General features: G+C 37.6%; 1 long non-coding RNA gene across 1 annotated transcript in view; it reads left to right on the top strand.

Moving 5' to 3' along the window:
• The window catches only part of LOC105853358, a 29,389-nt gene extending 21,990 nt beyond the window's left edge, over positions 1-7,399 (top strand). The window contains exon 3 of the long non-coding RNA XR_001145195.1: positions 7,316-7,399. This is a non-coding gene — a long non-coding RNA (uncharacterized LOC105853358). The remainder of the gene's footprint in view (positions 1-7,315) is intronic.
• Positions 7,400-18,378: the final 10,979 nt, after the last annotated feature.

Here is an 18,378-nt window from a genome sequence, read left to right as displayed (position 1 = left end):
GAGGACAGATACATCAATTTGCAAGGTCTTCACTCCAGGAAATAGAAACAGGGATAATCTGCCATTAAAAGAAATAGTTCATTATGTCTGCTTCTTGGGAGCACATAAACTATGTCCCTCACATACTTAAGTTGCAAATCCTCACTTTAATGTGAAGGGAAACACCATGCCCCAGAGCTTTATTGTCCCACTGTTTATTAGTACAAAAAGGTTTGTTGTGGTATGAAATCTTAAGCTTGTTGCAGTAATCAATCAGCTTCAAAGAGTCTTTACCCCGAGCCAGATTCATTACAAATAAATCAATTAAACATAAAGTTTCTATTTTCGGGAGGTTCACAATGCAGAATAGAAGCAAATGCATCACAGTTAGAGAAAGGAATTTTCCTGGAGCAATGTCGCTTCACAAAGAGCCCTTTTGCCTTTATTGCACCACGGAGCACATGCTGTAGTTGCTCTTTTATTTTAGTTAATTGCAGACATTCTTCTTTTTAGCATATATTTTTCATCAGGGAAAAATCACATCCATATGAAAAAGATATGTGGTAAGCTAAAAATATTGCTGGAGGCAGGAAAAAATAAACAATTGGTTTGTGTCTTCTTGTCATTACTAGCCTGAACCCTCGTGAGGCATGTGGGCAATTTTCACTCTCAAAGCTTTATTGTATTTTTTCCGAACCTCTGTGCTAAGATTGTTTACAATGTAGTAGATCAGTGGCAGAAACAAAAACAAAAACCAAAAGCAAAACTCAAACAACAACCAACCAAAAGCCAAACCGACAGCTACACCCTCCATGTAAGTGTTACTTCTAAGTTAAGTAAAAAAGTACACAGCGTTCTAAACAAGATGACCTCTTTGACTCACTTTGGGGGGTACTGTGAAGGGGGAAAAATGGGAGATTGCAGAGACATCTTTCAAATGATGAATCAATTAAGTTGAGTTTATCAATGCAATTGCATAAAAGCATTCATTAGTGACTTCTCTTATTTTTTTCATATATTTACAGAGGTTCTCAGAAAGATTCTCAATCAAGTGAGATTCTTGGATCTGAGAGAACGAACGAGTCTTTCCAGAAAGAAAATCAAAGTCTCATGCCATGTCTTGGGGATCAGAACTGGTGGTTGAGGGTTGAGGGTATAAGTTAGGGGTGAGGACAATCGGGGACTGAAGCATACATACCTCATGTATCATTTTGCTCATAGAGTGAATAAACAGATGTACAGCCATGCACAAACACATGAAAGGACCCCTGACACCACTGATCTTTCTGTCATCACCCGGTACCAGCAGTTGTTTTGATGACATATGATATGCTCTACATATGGTGACATATGACAGTATATGTCTGGAGCCATCCCGGAGACAAAGGTAGAGAAACCACAGTAACAGTAACACTTCAGTGAGCAGAGCTCTGCTGGTCTCTAAGGAGTGTATCTACTTAGTATCCCTACAAAGACTCCAGATAAACATTTGTTTCTAGGTTACCGGACAGTTATTTTAGGGGTAAAGGGTGGCATCACCCTTTTCCAGGAATTGACTGTGTGATGGTGTTGATTCGTTTATATGTAAAGAGCTTGCATCAATACTGAACCAATGGGAATAAGACACCTGCTCTGAAAATAAAATATGCAGGAAAGAGAAAGGAAAAATCCCCATGAGTCACTGGCAGGTTTGACCATTGTGCCTCAGACATCTCAGAGTTATTGATCTCATAATGTGCATTCCTTCAATATCACATCTTCCACAAAAGCTTATGTTTTGCTGTTGGGTGTGGCAATATTAACAGGTAGCAGTGACAATGGCACATTAGCTCATTTGATGTTATTAAAATATATCAAGGGGCTAATGAGTTGTACTGTAATGAAATAATTCAGAACTTAGCAAGGTACTTAAGTATTTATTAATGGCCATCATGTATACATTTTCAGATAAGTACTTCATCTATAAAAACAAGTATCTTTTCATATTTGTTGTAGGAAAGTGTATTGTTAAATCAGGTATTTAGTTATTTTCAAGGAATTTTATGCTTCATAGAACTGGCTTGGGAAACGTTTACTATAGAGACAGGTATATATGATTTAGTTATTTCCCTTGTTCTAAAAGAGCTTTAAGGTGAAAGAAAATATATCTTAAAAGGTAAAGATATTTAATATAGAACCCATATCAAGAAACCAAGGATAAAACATTAAGTATAATAAAATAACTAAGTTATTTTTATGAACGTTGATTCAGAGTACAACTAAGCTTTTGCTACTTCCTCTTACTGGAATTAGCTCATATGAGAATGGAAGATCACTGTTCTTTTATAAAAATTGAGAGCCATTGAAGGATGTTGGACTGATGTTTTTTTTTTAAGATTGATTTATGTATTCATATAGATTTGGGGTACAGGCCAGAGATGCGAAGAGTGAGAGGATTCACCAGAGACAGAACGGGGAGCAGAACAGGCAGATCGACGAAGTACACTGCTGAGGGTAGCAGTGGGCAGGTCAGGAGAGGTCTGCCTCGCCTTGTGGATCTCCTCCAGGGCAGGCAGGAATCAAACTCATGGGGAAGTGGCTTAAGCTTCTTAGTGCTGTGCTTTAACCTGCTGCGCCACCAGGGAGGGCCCTGGAACTGATGGTTTTTATAAAATCTTCTTCTAATTTTGCAGAATGTTCTATTAGTTTATTTCCTATCCTTCAACATTATGAAAATTAAATGTAGTTACATAAAATAATTTATCATATACCAGTTATAGAAAAACCATACTGTCTAAAATAAGGCGTGTGCTCTTATTTTCAAAACACATGAGCTCTGCCTATTATAAGACTAAATCAGTAATGAATCAGTTTGATAAAGTGAGTAAAATCAAATGTGTAGACATCAAAAAACAGCATGCTCTTGACAACATCAAGCAAGAGTATTATGATGATGATGGTGATGAGGAATGAGAAAGAAGATAAAACTAGTATTCTTTTGGTGCCATTGATGTTGAAAATTTTCTTTTCTACTATAACTAACTACTGGACTAACTTTGAAAAGCACACAGGACTATGGTGATGGGTGAAGTGGTGGTGGGAAGTCCATGGGGATTACAACTGAGGTGAAAAACTGCACAAAATGAAGAATGATGTTTTATATATATATATATATATATATATATATATATATATATTCCAAATTAGAGGAATTAGACCTTGAAATCTGTCCCTCTGTATTTTCAGTGCCAAGGAACCTGTCTTTACTTTTGTTATCACAGGAATATTTGTAACTAATTATTAAAAAATGATTTAAGCTATTTATATAAAAGTTTAAATGTAAGGATATTGAAAACATTCTGATTAGATAATTTCAGACAATTGGATATACTTTTGATAACTAATTTATAGCTACTTTAATTATTATGTTGATGTTATGATAAAGGTTTTTCAGGAAAATTAATACAGTAGTTATTTTATCAATATTTTGACTCATACACAGACTGAAAGAAAAATAAAGATTAATGATTGAGCAACAAATATTCTACATTGTTCTAAGCATTTTTTTCCATAATCTGATAAGGGGTTGCATAATTAGTAGCAGTAGCTGAACCTGGAACTTCCGCAGAGCCCAGACCTGTGGATTAGTAAGAAGAAAGTTGGTGAAGTGCTTTGATGCTGGATCTAATGAGACCTGCTGGGTACAGTTTGGGATACTTTTTATTAACTTTTCAATTTATACATTATTTGAATTTTAACAAAGATGCCTCAAGGAGCAAAATAATTAAGGTTGGAGGAATTCACTTTTTCTTGCCAGGTTTTTATTTTTAAAGATTTATTTATTTATGGATACAAGAACTGGGGTACAGGCCAGAGGGGTGGAGTGAGGTGAGAGTATTCACCAGAGACAGAGTGGGGAGCAGAACAGGCAGATCTACTGAAATACATAGCAGGTGAGACAGCAGAGGTCTGCTGCACCGTGTGGGTCACTCCTTGGCTGGGGATCAAACTTGTGCTGCAGTGGCTGCAGATAACTTCATAGTGCTGTGCTGTGCTTTAACCTGTTCTGCCACTAGGGAGGGCCCTGGCCATGTATTAAGGGAAACAAGTCATTAAGTCATTCAGAAAAAATTGTGTCTCCTTATGTCTTGCTGAAATTATTCTAGGTAACTATAGCTCCAAATCGCCAATGTCATGGTGAGTAATTTTTAATCCCAGGACTCCTACTGAAGTTTCCTATGATACATTAAAAAAGACATTCAGTGCATTTTCTGCTGAGTCTGGTTGGGAGTGTATTTTATTTTACTTTACCATGGTATTTCTGGCTCTTGGCAGCCAATGTCAAGATAGAGGATGACCAGTCTTCTGTCTTCACCATAGAAACAACATTCAGGACATGTTTGGACCTGCCTAGATCTGTTGAGAAGTGGTTAGTGTGGAAGCTTCTCTCAGAAGACAGTTGGAGCAGAATGCTTTGAATTCTTGGACTATAATAGAAGGTTACTTATAGTATTAGAGAAAAACTTCATTCCATCTCAGACTAATTAAACTTCTGAGCTCACCATTCTAACTAAATGTTTAGAGTTGGGAGTAACAGTGCTACACAATAAATTCAAGCTACAGAATGAATTTACTGGGAAAATTCAAGCATATTAACTGAGATTTATACCAATAAATGCTAATTATTAAATACTAAAAAAAATAGCTCAGGGATCAAAAATATTATTTAACTTTCTTGACCTGATGAGTAGGGAGAGTAGATTTTAGAGTAAGAATGGAAAAACTGGATAGAAGGAAGAGGCAGAGGCATAGCATTTTAAACGTCTAACAAGGAAAGAAGAGAAAAAAAAATCGTAAAATGGAAATTCAGGATTGAGTGAAAGAAAAATGTTTTTCTGCAGTATAGTATTGAGGGTAGTGCATAAAAAGGGAGAAACTCCCCATGCGGAGGAGTACTAGGTGATAACTAGCTCCTTATGTTACAGGGTAGCCCAGAGTGGGCTGGGCTGCCTGTCTGTGGGGACTCACCCATGCGCTCACAATTCAGTTATACTGCAGGTACACACAGAAGGGTCAATAATGGGTTTCTTTACAAAAAGGGAAAGGAATAGGAAACAACTCAGGGAAAGAGAGCAGGATACAAAGTAACTGGAATACCTTACCAGTTTGGCTATCTGAAAACACTGAGTCACGTGGTCCAGAGAGCCATTTCCCGAACAAGAGAGCGAGAGATGCAATTGTGCCCTATTTACCCGCCAAATGTCCCAGAATTCCTGCTAGCTCCGCCCTTGGGTCCTCGCAGTTCTCTCCCTGGCACTGCTGGGAGTTGTAGTTTCCAATCATTGGAGTAGGGGGTAGGGTCCAGAAAGCTGGAGTAGAGGGTGGAGTCCATAAGACTCTGCAGAGTTCCTTTAGGACATCCTTCCCCTTAACTCTTATATATCCCTTTGAGAGGCATGAAGGGTCATATTTATTTTCTTTTGGAGAAAGATAAGCATATTTTTATTGATTAATTTATTTTGATTGTATTGTTTTTAGTACAGTAATTTTCAACACTGTATGTGACTTAGGGGCATAGGTTCATGCTTCTGCGGGTGTAAGTCACAGCACACCTACCACCAAAATCGCTCACAGCCCTGTAACATGTGGTTCACTGGCCCCTCCCCCTGACTCCCCACTGCTCCCCCGCTGATAACCTTTACAATCCGATTTCCATGGATTGCTTTGGTTTAGCTTTTCTGTTCCTTTGTTTTGCTTCTCTGTATTCCTAAAACAGACACAACTCTGGAGGTTAGCAGGATCATGGGGGCTTCCCTCTGATGGTTTTGATTTCCAACGAAAGCAAATGAAGACTTTTTCTGTTCAGAGTGAAGCATAATATGTTAGGGTTTGAAGAAAATTTAGCCATTTAGAATTGTTTTTGTGAGAAATGTGGGAGGAGATTCATATGAGACCAAGGAAGAGTTAAAGAGATTTGAGAGAGCTACTGTGAACCTGGTTGGAGTGAGAAAACTGATTTCCATTCTATTTTTAGGTTGCTTTGACCTACTTTGAAATCTCCCAAATGCTCACAACTTTTGCGCTTTCTCCCTAGACCAATATTGTGAAGTCCTATGTAGTCTGCTTACCTCATAAAGAAAAAAAATTCAAATCTTATCCAACTCTAGGAACAAATTTCTTTATTTTTTAAATCACACCAAATAATGTTGTGAATGTGCAAATAAAGGAATCCTAGTTGCTTTATCTATCCTACATGGTCTTTTAATTGTATTTCCTTTCCAAGTAACATTATTTTTCAATAGGGTAATTTAGACAATATTTCTAATCCTAGAAGAGAAATACAAAGTTAGGTGAGCTTTCCATAGGGTAGGGGAAGCTGAGGCTAGCTAAGTGGACAGTGGATTTTGAAGAGCTCCTATTATCACATCACATAATTGGCCACAGATTGTATAAAATATATTTGTCTATATATGTAAGTACAATATTTACATTATTATCTACATTATAAATACTACCTAGGCATTAAGGTTATTTTTTCTTTCCTTAAAAAGCTAGAGAGAGGAGATTGGGTTGTGGCTATATAAATATTTCTCTCTCATTGCACAGTGTATAAAAATAAAATGACACTTTCAAAATACTTTAGTCTGAAAACTTTTCTATTACTCAGGCAAGCTCTGCTTAACTGCTTCCTTCGAGTTTAGTTTGTGATTTACTGGGACCATTTAGAGACAGCTCATATTTTCTAGACATACTGTAGATATTTTAATGCCTTAATCAATTTTTGCCACTTTAGTTCTTCTACTAGGCTAGATTAATCTTCCCCTAGGTTCCCAACTTTCAAAGAAGATCACTTATCAAAATCATCTTTACAGGAAAAAGTGAAGCTGCAATTAAAAAAAAAAACACACTCATCTCTCTCAAGTCATATATCACAAATATTGTTAACTATGATATAACAGCCTGTAGAATAAGAGTTAAAATAAATGTGTTCTTCAGTTCTGGAAACTATGTAGAATATTTTTTGCTTTTCAATTTAAGTCAACTTGAATTTTTTTTTTTTTACTCCATTGGTGTTTTATAATATGTTATTTCTAAAATAATACAGATGTCATGTGTGTCAAAATTGTGGTATGGGTGAGAATGAGATTTTTAGTGCAGGGAAAAGGGAAGCAAGTAGGAAAGGATATAGGAGACTGTACATCTCTCCCCAATATCTAATTTTTGAGGATATATTATTTAGTGGGATATTGTTTGCCTGCACTGGCTTATTTTTTGCACCGTGAGCTTCTTGGGGCTTTGTGACTCCAACATACATGTGTTCTGTTCTTTGGACAGCCGTCTTCCCTCTGTTTTCCAGGAAGGCCTCTGCTACCAGACAAAGGGACTGAGGAGGAAAGGATATAATGGCTTTCTCTCCAAGGGCAAATTGGATGGGCTAGCAATGTGGATTCTGACTCACCTCTCAAGGCAGCAGACCAAGGTACCTGACTCTTAAATTTTCCCTATGATGCCATTCCTCTTGGTTAACTCTCATTAAAGAACAAATAACATTCTTAATTCAGATAAAACTACTTCTTTAGGTCCTATTGAGGCTTATATTGATAAGTAGATATGTTTATGAACATAATTATTAGCCTAGCATTAGACTCAAAGAAATGGTTCAGAACACTATTAATAACTAATAATTCTTCAAAGAATGAAATAGAACTTGGGCCATCTCTAATGTAAATTTTAAATTATATTTTTCTTTTAAAAAAGATTTATTGTACACTCCCTGGTAGTGCAGCAGAAGCTAAAGCCACTAAGAAGCTAAAGCCACTTCAGCATGAGTTCGATCCCCGCCTGCCCAGGAGGTGACCACATGGCTCGGCAGACCTCTCCTGACCTGCCTGCTGCTCCCCTAAGGAGTGTACTTCGTCGATCTGCCTGTTCTGCTCCCCACTCTGTCTCTGGTGAATCCTCTCACCCTCTGCATCTCTGGCTTGTACCCCAGTTCTTTATGAATAAATAAATAAATCTTTTTTAAAAAGATTTATTTTATTTATTTATGTATACAAGAACTTGGGTGGAGGCCAGAGATGTGGGGGTGGGGCTTCACCAGAGATAAGAGTAGAAAACAGAATAGGAGATTTACTGAAACACACTGCTGAGGGGAGCAGCAGGTGAGAGAGGAGAGGTCTGCTGTGCCATGTGGGTCAGATCCCTGGTGGGGGAATCAAACTCATGAGGCAGTCGTTGGTAAAGACTTCAACCGCTGCAACACCAGGGAAGCCCAAAATTATATTTTCTTGAACCAAACTTCAATGTGAGAAAAATTTTTTTATTAATTTTTATTTTTAAAATTAAAAAAAGAAAAGATTTATTTATGCTTACAGAACTGGGGTACAAGCCAGAGGTGTGGTGGGTGAGAAGGTTCACCGGAGACAGAGTGGGGATCAGAACAAGCAGTTGTACGGAAATACACTGCTGAGGGGAGCAGCGGGCAGGTCAGGAGAGGTCTGCTACGCCATGTGGGTCAGCTCCCTGGCGGGGAAGTGAACTCATACTACAGTGGCTTCTGAGAGCTTCCTAATGCAGTGCTTTATACCTGCTGCGCCACCAGAGAGAGAGCCAATGTGAGAAAATTTTTTCTCTCTTCCCTTCTTTTAAAACAAAATTACTTAGACAGCAATATTTGCTACCATTCACTTTACAAGTTTCACTGATGGGAAATACAGTTCTGGCCAATGAATTCATTACTGAAATTTCAGTTTCTTTGGTGAGCTGAGACATACGCTAATTTTAGACAAAGATTTGAGAAAATTAGGAGAGATGGGTTCCTGTTGGGACTCCAAAGTTCCCTTTTTGAAGTCAGGCCCACAATCTCACTGGACCTCAATTCCTCCGAAAGGAGGAATCCAAATGAAGTGCTGACTGAGGTGTGTCCATGCTTCCAGTCTCTGGAAACCTTGGTCTGAAGTAACAGCTCCAGCCATTCAAAAGGGGTTGCAACAAAGAAAACTGACGAGGTTTTATTAAAAGGCCACTCCTTTGACTTCCCAATGTCTCTGATTTATAATGAAGCATTTTCTCAATGCATGTGGCCAGGTGAGTGGATGTTTGCTTTCCTCGCTTTTTTACACTCAGGCCTGCCAGGTGCAGCGGTGGGCGTCTGCGGGAATGCACTGATGTCCACCAGAAGGGAAACTTGTGATCACCACCCAGAGAACAAAATCTGACAGATGGGAGACATCAGAAGGGGTGTTGGTGTTCTTTCCTGCTTTTGTGTCACTAGGTTGCATGTTTGGAAGCCCATTGGTAGGTTCATCCGAAATCTGATGCCGTCTTTCGAAAGCACACTGTTAATGATACGCTACGTGAACGTGTTTTCCTTTTCTGCTCAGCAATTTGTATAGGCTTTCTCCTTATTTGTCTCTTGATAACCTCATCAATCTCATCCATGCCCTTCTGACCACAGTGCTTGATTGCAGTAATTCCATTTTAGGGGCGGGGGTGAGTGGGGCCGGGGGCACTTTCAAGAGGACTGGGCTTTTGCATTTAGCTACAGCTGCAGGAGAGTGATCATTTCTTCTCGAGAGTGAGTCGCAGAGATCATATTATGCTTGTCTTGATTTCTTTGTAAAGGCTGCCTATAGAATTTCATATTGATTTTAAGCTGGCGCTGTTTCATTTTTAACTCCTTTGTAAGCCAGGAGTCCAGTTATATTAGTGTCTCCTCCCTGTCATTCTGACAGGCCTTGGTTATCTGCTTTCTGCCGGCTCTGCTCTCTAGTGCCGGGTAGCTCTTTAGGTGGGTAACTTGTTGCCTTTACTGTTTTTATGTTGTTGCTTTGTTTGAAAAAGACAGAGCAGTGTAAGCAATTTTCAACAGTAAAATGCATTTTTAAAATACTTTGTAAATGAATAAGTAAAGCACTTCAAAAAACAGAAGTTTGCAGAAGGTGGACTCATACACTGAGGACTCACCAACGCTTGGGTTGCCTTTCGTTGCTCCAGGGAGGCTTTTGTGCAAGAACTGAGGTTTGCTAAGCAATGTGAAGCAGAGCCCAGTTGTCACTGCAACAGTGAGAAATGGCTACAGGTGTAACTTATTCAAAGCATCCCTCAGTTTCAATGCTGATCAATTGGCTGCCCTCCAGAACCTCAATTTGGTGTCGTTTGGCATAAAGTCTGACCTAAAGCAATACAGATCTCTAAATGGCACCAATACCAATGGCACCATCTTCTGCAGTGTCTCAGAATTTATAAAGTTTTCAAATGTATTGTCTCACTTACTCTTCACAAACGCCCGGTCACACAGGTGAGCAGGTATTAACTTGTCCATTTTAGAGGCAAGGACACAGAGACCAAGAGAGCACAAATTAGTCAATCATAAATGTCTGAAAGAACTGAAGTGGAGTTACAGTTTCCTAACAGCAAACTTGTTGGTCTTTAATTTTGTGGTAATATCATGTTATGCAAGCCAAAAACATAACTTGCATAGTCTTTGCATTGAATACAATTCCTTATTTATTTCCTTGTCTTTGTACTTTCGGATTTATCTCCAGCACAGCAGAGTTACTTTGATCACAAAGGAGAATGACAGAAATCAAGGTCTCCATGTTAAGCATATTATTCTTAACTGCTTAAGAGAATTTTCCCACTGGATTGCCCTATTGTATTTTAAATTTTATTTGAGCTCTATTTTCTCGTCTGTAAAGTGAGGGGTTAGGCTATGTTCCTCTTATTCTATGGTACTGTGATTAGGAGAATGGGAGGTGAAGAAAGAAGCAGGGCTGCCAGTGAATATGATTATCACAGGATCACAAGTACAGCGCATTATGCGTGTTTTAAAACTGGGTATAGTATTTATATTCAAAAGTGTTTCCTTATGAATTACCTCCATCCGTCAGTGTACTGTTTAGTCTTACTGCAAACATCATTCTTACACAAATCCAAATCATTTTGTTTGTCCTCCATATAAGGTACTTAAATTTTTCAAAATGTGTTTATGTCCAAAGACAAAATGTTTAATTTTATACAATTCTCTCAGTTGATGTAGGGCTTTATGAGATTGACTATAAATATCCACTAAAATACTTACATTTTCCCCCCTAATCTTGGCTTTCTGAGTGCTACAGCATTAGCAATCATTTTTAATTTGGTGATTCTATAGCCTCTATTTAATGTCGACTGCTGTACTTGAAACCAAATTATGTATATCAAGGTTTAAAAACAAATGAGCTTTGAAAAGATGTATAGTGGATTCAGTAACTTCTCTTTTCAAAAAATTTCAAATTTTTAGTGAGATACATATACATTTCATATTTTGATAATTTCCCCTATTGCATATGACTAACCTGATTATACACAGAAGTCATTTGCTGAATTATCTCTAAGTTGGCAAAACTAGAGCAAGTTAACTTAGGCACTTAGAACTTACTAGATCCATAAAAACATTTAAATAAATGCTGACTTTTGATTGACTTTTGGGTTTCACATTGCGAGCTGTAAATATGGACTGTAGAAATCAGTCATCAATATCAATGAAACAAGTAGCACAACAGAAAAACCACTTAAATGCATTTAAGTTGTAAAACTTTTTCTTCAAATTTAATTTTTATAAAGCTTCTAGTAAATTCCCAGGAATAAGCTTGTAATTTGAGCTTTTAACTTTTTGTTCTTAATACATCTAAATAAATAGGAACTGAAATTGCAAGGACACTTAAGGCTTAGTTTCTGATTATGATTTCTAATACTTCATGTGCAGAAGTACAAACACAGGCTACAAGACTTTGTCAACTTTTGTGAATTATTTAATCAGAGAATTTACTGCTGCAAAAACCACCAGGCCAAATTACTTGTTCCCAAGTTATCTTTTTTTTTTTTCCCCTACCACTTAGTGGCTTTATATTCCATCTAATTAGATCATAAGATAGATGGATATGATCAAAATTTGTGAAGAGCAAATATATCTGCTCTTAGTCATAGTCATGGTTACATCTGTGCATAACCAGGCAGTGCTTTATCTGAACTTCATTAATTGGCTTGGAAGGGTCCAAATGTCTATGCCTGAACCTCACTCACCTCCTGCACACGTCGTGCATACAAATGTCCCTCTGTGAACCTTTCTCACCTCCTGCACACATTATGGGTTATATCAGATGGAACTGTTACTACCTTTCAGTGTGCTAAGAGTTGCTTTGAGTCTTTGAGTGTATTCCTATTGAAACTTGGAAGATGTAAGCTGAAATTAAAAATCTATGTTTGAAGAGGTACCTGAAGTTATAAGAACCCAGCCTGGAGCAGCTACAGCCATTGTGGCACTATGGCCAGAATTTGGGAGCTTTATCTTCAGTGTCCTCTGAGTGTTTTATAGGCACATCAACAGGTAATGATAGAGCATTATTTTTCTAGTCTACCTGCTTTATTCCTCAGCTGACTGTCTGTAGATCTTGCTCCAGTGACAGCAGAGGAAAAGGAAGAAAGACCAGGATGCAGAGTCCTACCTCCAGATCACACATTCCCACTCTGATATTTCTGCTATTTCATCTTAGAGTGGGCTTAGAGGAGCCAGCTGTGCGGGAGCACATATTGATGACTGGGGTTGGCATAACTCCCTGCTCTGTGCCAAGCTACAGATGTACTCCCAGTTGGTTCGCACACAGCTACAGTTCAGTGAACTATTCTGAAGGGAAGAGTCTGGCAATAGGTCTGTGACATTCAAACATTGGAGCAGGGGCAAAAGATAGCAAATCTCCAAAGAGACAGCAGCAAGAAGACAGTAAGAAGGAAGCTAAACAAGTGGGCATGCATGTGTGGTAGAGTGGATGTGATATGAACAGCTTATTATCAGCATCATCAAGAAGTGAGATGATAGAAGTTTGTCCTATGTTGTAGAGACCAGATAGTTGGTAATTAGATAAAGTAAACAAATACATTCCTTAAAAAAAAAAAGCCCAGATATTGAACAAGCACTAATTAACCAATATTTTTGTAATAATAATATTGGATTGTACAGCATTGACAACTTGAAAACTGACTTATGTTTTATCTGAGAACATCCTATACTATGTCCTACAATCTGTTTCTGTGGCCTTTGAGATTCTTCTGGGAGGGTCTTACCTACAAAGAAAAGAACATAAAAACTAAGTTAATAAATTAATAACTTTTAAAAACTCAAAACGAAGAATGTGTATAAATGTGTATAAGTATGCATATACATGTACTATGTATAACATATATGTAAAGTGATTAATTTTTTACACTTAATATAAAACATTGACTATATATCATATCTGTACATAGATGCACTTGTGATCTGGTAAACAAAGAGAATTTTAAAAATATAAAATATTTTATACTAACTACAAAATGAAGTTAACTCAAAGTAAAGAATATCTTATTTCAATCTAACTTGAGATGTCTAATTTAATTAAAGTGAACATTCACTCTTAAAATACTGACTTTAAATTCAATGTGAAGTGATTTTAATAGCAATTTTTCTAGAATAAAATAAGAATCTGTTTTAACATCACTGATTTTAATTCACTTATTTAAAAATATGCATTAATTTCCAATTTCACAAGATTTTCTTGATGCTTATATTCTATCTGTTAGGTTGGGAAAAGGTTGCCAGTGGACTTAGGAAGAAATTTATAATCTTGAAAAATAAATGTTATTTATCCCTGTAGTAAACATTATGGAATAGAAGAATCATAATCAATGAACCATGGCGGCCACATTTAACTAAAACAAAATATAGACATCTATTTTCAGCATGTTTTGTAGGATATGAGAGATAATTATGAAAATTTCAGAACTGAAGTTCTTAAGGGGATGATGAATTGTTTACACTATTTGAAGTATTTCTTGAAATTGTCAAACAATCCATCTTTAGAGGTAGCCCAGAAGCAAGAGAGGAAACTAAGAAATTTACTGCACATGAATAATAAATCAAACATATACCCATTTTACCTTAGATACTTCCATATTTTTGGCTTTTACAGGTAGACATTTGTTCTAGGTTAAAAGGTTTTTTTTAATGATTAAAAACCAATTATATAACAATTACCTCTAAGCAATTATTTCATTTCCACAATCTTTGTTTTTTTCTGTAGTTGTTTCAACCATGATATGAGGTTACTAGCCCACTTTGTAAACCAGAAGCCTGTGTACATGATGGTGAAGGGAAATGCTAAAATCAACCATTCATTTCAAGTGCTATTTCCTTAGACTATCCTGTTTTTCCGGAGTATGGTGCTATCTACATACCATACACTTAATAAGCAAATACTTCATAACAAAAATGGACTGATTATTATTAACCAAGCTTCTTGTCCTATGAGATAGTCACAACAGCATCTAAGAAAATAGAACAACTGCCTTCTATTTTCCACAAGCTCCTTCTGGTTTTCTCCAGCTTGCCTGGACTCAGGCTGAGCAATGATGAGATCAGCAAGCCTGCCTTTATGTAAAAATATCTTTTCCTTCCTCTAAGTCCCCTTTTCTGTCCCCGTGGCATCCTACTCAGTGCAATGCAAACAGACAATGTGTTCGCTACCTGTCACTAAGGAACACCTGTTCAGGAAGCACAGAAATGTGAAAGGGAGCGCTGGCCAGAGAGATGTGGGGAGCGCTAGCTTTTATTTACCACTGAATCGGCTGTGTAAATTTAAGCAAATCACCATCTCACCTACTCTAGATCTCAGTTGGCTCATCTGTACGTTGTAGATGTTTGATGGGTTCCTTCTAGTTTTCCTGGTTTCTGCTTTTATTTACAACATCTTTATTTCTTGGGTGGGGAGTAGGAGGGTATTCAGAGTAATAAATTTGGAAGAGTGGAAACATTCTGCAATATACAGTTTGTTAAACTCATTCCAAAGGAGCACATATTCTATTTTTCTCCTCTATGGCTTTCTCATTTTTAAGTTTATATTTTCAAAATGACACCTTCTGAATAAATAGATGGAGGCAATAAAACCAGCCATAAAAACAACCCAGGAAGGTGGCCATAAAATATGAATCATGGTTTCCAAGATCAGTAACATTGTCAGAATGTACATATCACTGTGCTTTTGCAACACTAACAACTGTTGTGTTCCCTGTGGATGGGGGAGGGAGAGGCAGGTGTGCACCAGGGGCTGAGCAAACATGGAGGTAAAGGGAAAAGTGACATCAAAGAAACTCTCCCTGGCTCTGAACCAGACTGACTCAAAAAGTTGCCATTTGGAATGAGGTGGCCACATCTAGCTGTGATGCAGTACATGGAACAAGGAACTGAGGCAGGTGATTTTTGTCTTTGATTTTGTCCTTAACGTGACGCCTGATGTCCAAGGAGATTACCCACCTGCATATACCTGTTTCTTCATAGTAAAGTGGGTGAAATAACACTAGTTCCCTTAGCTATGTTGCTTTTTTAGTAAGGTGAATATTTATATAAGGTTTGGTTTCTTTGCCATTTTCATCTTCCACCAACGTCTATGAAATAAAATGAATGGTGTCACAGAGCAATTTGCTAAACTATATTTTGTAAGTACAAATAGGAATTTTCTGCATCACATACAATTTAGTCTATCGAATTAGGATGAACATTAACCAAAGAGAACACAATCCAGGAGCTGTAATTTAATGATCACGCTAGACAGCCTCCTCCCACATAGCAAGAGGTTATCATCATTATTTACACTTGGATGTAAAAAGAAGACAAAATGTGTCATCTTTTTGGTTGCTGCTTGCATTCAATAAAGGAAATAATCTCTAAAGATGCAGTCAGTAAAATGAATTAATTAAAACTCATCAAGTATGATGATAGTGGAAGCTGAGCTATATATTAAATAAGGAATTTCTCTAACTCAAGAGACTCCCTGGAGAAGAGAAAAACTTAAGACATGGAGAAAGGGAATTCTGACTTTCTCACTTACCACTTCAGCCACTTCTCCAACAGTTATCTCTCTTAGTAATGGGACACACTGGGAAATTGTAGATTCTGAGAGGTCTCCAGTCTTTTTTCCACTCTCAGAATTTCCAAGGTTTATATTCAGGGTGTTCACTAGTCCCTGGATACAGGCCAGTGTTTTCAGAACAGGTATTAAAACCAGCGAGGGTAAAGAAAATTGCCTTCTGATTTAACTTAAAATCTGCAACTTTTCTTGTCCAGATGCTTTTCAGTTATCAGATTTTTTTTTTTTAAAGATTTATTTATGCAGGCCCTCCCTGGTGGCACAGTGGGTTAAAGCACAGCACTGAGAATCTAAGGCTGCTTCCACATGAGTTCGATTCCCGCCTGCCCCGGGGCGACCACATGGCGCGGCATACCTCTCCTGACCCGCCCGCTGCTCCCCTCAGCAGTGTACTTCGTCGGTCTGCCTGTTCTGCTCCCCACTCTGTCTCTGGTGAAGCCTCTCACCACCCCTGAGCCTCTGGCCTGTACCCCAGTTCTGTATGTACAAATAAATAAATCTTAAAAAAAAAAAAAGACTTATTTGTGCAACAGAACTGGGGTACAGGCCATAAGTGCAGTGGTGGCAAGAAGATTCACCAGAAACAGAGTGGGGAGCAAAACAGGCAGATTGATGAAATACACTGCTGAGGGGAGCAGCAGACAAGACAGGGACGATCTGCTGCACCATGTGGGTCACCTCCATGGCCAGGGATGAATGTGTGCTGAAGCAGCTGAGGCTAGCTTCATAGTACCACACTTTAACCCATTCCACCACCAGAGGGGCCCAGTAATCAGATACTAGATTTAAGAAGAAAAGATGCTAGCAGATAAGGATGCTTTCCCCAGTCTTCTAATGAAATCACCTTCCTTCACTCCCAATAAGCAGTTGTTTTATTCCCACCTTTCACTAAGACGCTGAGTAAAAGTTTAAGGAAAGTCTTGCTGGGCATATGTTCTCCCCCACTGAGGTGGTTTTCAAGGTAATATCACTCCTTGTTGATGAGTGTGTCTTTACTACTTTGCTAAGGGGGACTGAGGTGACAATTCACATCTGCACAGACTGGGGAATCAGGGTGAGGAGACTTTCCACTTAATTGATGAGAAAACAGAAGCAAAAGAGAAAGCAGCAGGACCAATTTGCAAAAATGTAGAACTTCAGAATGTGTTAAAAAAAAAAATGGAGTATTTCCAGAAAGGTAGATTGAGTGGTGTGCAGGAGAAAAGAAAATCTGGGTAACTAGGAGAGAAGAGAGTGCTGGAGATATTTCACCTAAACAAGAGCTTAGAAGGTAATTTTTACCTACTTTACATTTCATCCAAAAACATGCCCCAGACAACCTCATTTAATAGGTATACTTACTTTTATTGCATAGTCTCTGAATACCTAGAATTTGGTAACCGAAGTTACCCATTATTGTATGCAACACTTTTAAATAACATTGTAAAGTTGTGTCCCTTTGAAAGTCAAAAATTATATGAGCTCTAGGAGACAAGTAAAGAACCTATCTGTAACTTCAACAAATGTTCACTGAATGAATACAATATTCAAGGATTTTAGTGCTGGGAATGCTTCAGATGATAACTACCTGACAAGAAGTTTACATTACACTTGAAAAGAACAAAGACAGCAAATAAATAAATATGAGAAATATAAATGTATGTTTTAGATATATATGCACATATATATACTTGCACATACACACACATATATATACATATCAGAATATTTTAAGTTTAGGTAAGTAAATAAAGGATAGAGATATCTTAACTTCGCAGATGAGATGTATACCATTTCAACCAACAGTTCAGGAAATACTCATAAGGCATTTGGAAGGAGCTTAAGGCAAATCAAATGAATATATAGCATTCAGAAAACCTTAAGCTTTCATCTGATTTCTTATGAGCTTAGCTGTCAATGCGGTTTCCCTGAATTTTATTTGAGTTGATTCTTTATCTCTAATGTAAATTCTCTCTCATAAAGCACACATTGTAAAATTATTCCCCATTTTCCTACATGATATTTAAGAAAAACTTTAAATCTATGACCACAGTGAAGTACCACCTCACATAAGTGAGAACGGCAATATTAAAACAACAAGCAACAATAAATGTTGGAAAGGGTGTGGAGAAAAAGGAACTCTCCTGTACAGTGGTAGGAATGCAAACTCTCTGGTGGAGTCCAACCACTATTGTATGGAGGTTTCTCAGACTGCCAGAAATGGAGCTTCCCTGTGAACCAGTAATTCCACTTCTAGGTATCTGTCCAAAGGACACACAAACAATAATTCAAAAGGACATATGCACCCCTCTGTTTATTGCTGCTCTATTTATAATAAGGAAGATGTGGATGACTGGATCAAGAAGATATAGTGTATATACACAATAGAATATTACTCAGCAATCAAAAAAGATAAACAAACTCATGCCATTTGCAGCAACATGGATGGTACTGGAAAAAATCATGCTTAGTGAAATAAACCAGAAACAAAAAGTAAAAT

The sequence above is a fragment of the Condylura cristata genome, unplaced genomic scaffold (assembly GCF_000260355.1).
Source record: "Condylura cristata isolate star-nosed mole 26May11 unplaced genomic scaffold, ConCri1.0 scaffold00007, whole genome shotgun sequence".
In the NCBI taxonomy this organism is placed as follows: Eukaryota; Metazoa; Chordata; class Mammalia; order Eulipotyphla; family Talpidae; genus Condylura; species Condylura cristata.
The sequence above is the reverse complement of the archived record's forward strand: the minus strand, read 5'-3'. Positions and strand labels throughout refer to the sequence as shown.